Here is a 4292-nt window from a genome sequence, read left to right as displayed (position 1 = left end):
GTGACAAACAGAGGGACTGCAGACTTGTCATTCTAGACTGGACAACCCCTTTAATATTTGCTTCTAAATCTATTTTTTAAAATGCAAATTAGGGGCTTTGGTGCACCCTTGGCGTGGCCTATGCCTTGGTGCACTCTTATATTTGAATATGAAGCCAGTCCCTTCTGTTGAATGACAGCGCTCACTTAGTAAGATAGGTAAAATCAGACATACAAGCTAATATTAAACAGCACTCACTTTTACTAATGGAGCGCTGTCAAAAACAAAAGACTTTAAAATACAAATATAAGAGCGTAACGGTGCTCTGAGAAAAAGCCCACCACAACGGTGCACCGACACAAAGACCACCCCAGCGGTGCACCGAGACACAGCCCACCCCAACGGTGCACCAAAGCAAACACCACCCCAACGGTGCACCGACACAAAGACCACACCAACGGTGCACCAAAGCAAAGACCACACCAACGGCGCACCAAAGCAAAGACCACACCAAGAGTGCACAAAAGCAAAGACCACACCAACGGCGCACCAAAGCAAAAACCACCCCATTGGTGCACCAAAATGCCCTCATTTGCATATTAAATAAAAGTAGATTTTTCTGCAAATATTAAAGGGAACCTGTCACCAGTTTTTAATTTTATAAGCTGCGGCCACCACCAGTGAGCTCTTATATATGGCATTCTAACATGCTGTATATAAGAGCCCAGGCCGCTGTGTAGAAATATAAAAATCTCTTTATAATACTCACCTAGGGGGGCGGTGCGGTGCAGACTGGTCGAATGGGTGTCTCCGTTCTCTGGTACTGGTGCCCCCTCCTTCGGCCATCTTTGTCCTCCTTCTTCTGAAGCCTGGGTGCATGACGCGTCCTACGTCATCCATACTCGCCGGCAATGTGGTCCTGCGCAGTCGCACTTTGATCTGCCCTGAGTGCATTGTAGTGACCCTGTGCAGGACCTCAATGTCTGCTAGTGTGGATGACGTAGAACACATCATGCACCCACGCTTCAGAAAAGGAAGGACAAAGATGGCCGAAAGAGGAGGCGCCGGTACCAGAGAACGGAGACACCCATTCGACTAGTCTGCACCGCACCGCCCTTTAGGTGAGTATAAAGTGTTTTTTATGTTCTACACAGCGGCCTGGGCTCTTATACAGTTAGGTCCAGAAATATTTGGACAGTGACACAATTTTCGCGAGTTGGGCTCTGCATGCCACCACATTGGATTTGAAATGAAATCTCTACAACAGAATTCAAGTGCAGATTGTAACGTTTAATTTGAAGGTTTGAACAAAAATATCTGATAGAAATTGTAGGAATTGTACACATTTCTTTACAAACACTCCACATTTTAGGAGGTCAAAAGTAATTGGACAAATAAACCAAACCCAAACAAAATATTTTTATTTTCAATATTTTGTTGCGAATCCTTTGGAGGCAATCACTGCCTTAAGTCTGGAACCCATGGACATCACCAAACGCTGGGTTTCCTCCTTCTTAATGCTTTGCCAGGCCTTTACAGCCGCAGCCTTCAGGTCTTGCTTGTTTGTGGGTCTTTCTGTCTTAAGTCTGGATTTGAGCAAGTGAAATGCATGCTCAATTGGGTTAAGATCTGGTGATTGACTTGGCCATTGCAGAATGTTCCACTTTTTTGCACTCATGAACTCCTGGGTAGCTTTGGCTGTATGCTTGGGGTCATTGTCCATCTGTACTATGAAGCGCCGTCCGATCAACTTTGCGGCATTTGGCTGAATCTGGGCTGAAAGTATATCCCGGTACACTTCAGAATTCACCCGGCTACTCTTGTCTGCTGTTATGTCATCAATAAACACAAGTGACCCAGTGCCATTGAAAGCCATGCATGCCCATGCCATCACGTTGCCTCCACCATGTTTTACAGAGGATGTGGTGTGCCTTGGATCATGTGCCATTCCCTTACTTCTCCAAACTTTTTTCTTCCCATCATTCTGGTACAGGTTAATCTTTGTCTCATCTGTCCATAGAATACTTTTCCAGAACTGAGCTGGCTTCATGAGGTGTTTTTCAGCAAATTTAACTCTGGCCTGTCTATTTTGATGAATGGTTTGCATCTAGATGTGAACCCTTTGTATTTACTTTCATGGAGTCTTCTCTTTACTGTTGACTTAGTGACAGATACACCTACTTCACTGAGAGTGTTCTGGACTTCAGTTGATGTTGTGAACGGGTTCTTCTTCACCAAAGAAAGTATGCGGCGATCATCCACCACTGTTGTCATCCGTGGACGCCCAGGCTTTTTTGAGTTCCCAAGCTCACCAGTCAATTCCTTTTTTCTCAGAATGTACCCGACTGTTGATTTTGCTACTCCAAGCATGTCTGCTATCGGTCTGATGGATTTTTTCTTTTTTTTTCAGCCTCAGGATGTTCTGCTTCACCTCAATTGAGAGTTCCTTAGACCGCATGTTGTCTGGTCACAGCAACAACTTCCAAATGCAAAACCACACACCTGTAATCAACCCCAGACCTTTTAACAACTTCATTTATTACAGGTTAACGAGGGAGACGCCTTCAGAGTTAATTGCAGCCCTTAGAGTCCCTTGTCCAATTACTTTTGGTCCCTTGAAAAAGAGGTGGCTATGCATTACAGAGCTATGATTCCTAAACCCTTTCTCCGATTTGGATGTGAAAACTCTCATATTGCAGCTGGGAGTGTGCACTTTCAGCCCATATTATATATATAATTGTATTTCTGAACATGTTTTTGTAAACAGCTAAAATAACAAAACTTGTGTCACTGTCCAAATATTTCTGGACCTAACTGTATACAGTATGTTAGAATGCTGTATATAAAAGAGTCCACTGGTGGTGGCCACAGCTTATAGGCCCCAAATCTGGTGACAGGTTAACTTTAACCCCTTCAGCCCCGGGGCACTTTCCGTTTTTGCATTTTTGTTTTTTGCTCCCCTTCTTCCGAGAGCTGTACTATTTTTCTGTCAATCTTGCCATATGAGGGCTTGTTTTTTGCGGGACAAGTTGTACTTTTAAATGAAACCATATGTTTTACCATATGGTGTACTGGAAACAAAAAATCCAACTGTGGAAAAACTGCAAAAAAGTGTGATGGCACAATAGTTTTTGGGATGTTTTATTTACGGTGTTCACTATATGGTAAAACTGATGTGTGGGTATGATGCCTGAGGTCGGTGCAAGTTTGTAGACACCAAACATGAATAGGTTTAAGCTGGGTTTACACACTGCTACATCGCAAAGGACATCGCTGTAACGTCACCGGTTTTGTGACGTAACAGCGACCTCCCTAAGTCTCTGCTAAGTCGCTGGTGAGCTGTCAAACAGGCAAACCTGGCCAACAACTCAACAGCGATCCGGACCTGCAGAGCGACCTAGCTGGTTGTTGGGGACGTTGATAAGCAGCCTTTTGTAAAGGGAAGTTGCTAACAAAGTCGCTGCAAAGTCTTCACACACTGAAACTTCATGCTGCACACAGGGAAACAAAGGACCTAGGAATGGTCCTGAACGATTTGTAACGATTACAACTTCACAGCAGGGGCCGGGTCGCTGATAGGTTTCACACACTGCAACATCGCAAACAACATCGCTATTGCGTCACAAAACCGGTGACGTTACAGCGATGTCGTTTGAGATGTTGCAGTGTGTAAACCCAGCTTTACTTGTATCTAAGGGGTTAAAAAAAATCACAAGCTTGTCCAATAAAAGTGGCTCACGTTTTGCGCCATTTACCTAAAACCGTGGCATTCTCATTGTTCGGGATCTATGGCTCAGTGACGGCTTATTTTTTGCGTCTCGAGCTGTCATTTCTAATCGTACCAGATTTTTTGCGCAGATGCTGCGTTTTGATCGCCTGTTATTGCATTTTGCGTAAAACTTGCAGCGACCAAAAAAAAACTTAATTTTGGCGTTTGTAATTTTTTTTGCCGCTACGCTGTTTACCAATCAAATTAATTGATTTTATATTTTGATAGATCAGGCATTTCTGAACGCGGCGATAACAAATGTGTATATTTATTTATTTTTTAACCCTTTAATTTTCAATGGGGGGGTAGGGGGGTGATTTTAACTTTTAGGTTTTTTGTTTTATTTTTTAAAACTTTTTTTTTACTTTTTTTTTATTTTACTAGTCCCCCTAGGGGGCTATAGCGATCAGCAATCCCATCGCTCTGCCCTATCTGCTGATCACAGCTATGCAGCTGTAAACAGCAGATTCAGTCACTTCCTGTTTCTCTCTGCTCCCGGCCGAGGGAAAACAAAAGTGAAACTTTATAGCTGCAGGCGTCATCA

Source organism: Anomaloglossus baeobatrachus, chromosome 6, assembly GCF_048569485.1.
Source record: "Anomaloglossus baeobatrachus isolate aAnoBae1 chromosome 6, aAnoBae1.hap1, whole genome shotgun sequence".
NCBI lineage: Eukaryota > Metazoa > Chordata > Amphibia > Anura > Aromobatidae > Anomaloglossus > Anomaloglossus baeobatrachus.
This window is presented reverse-complemented; position numbering follows the sequence as displayed.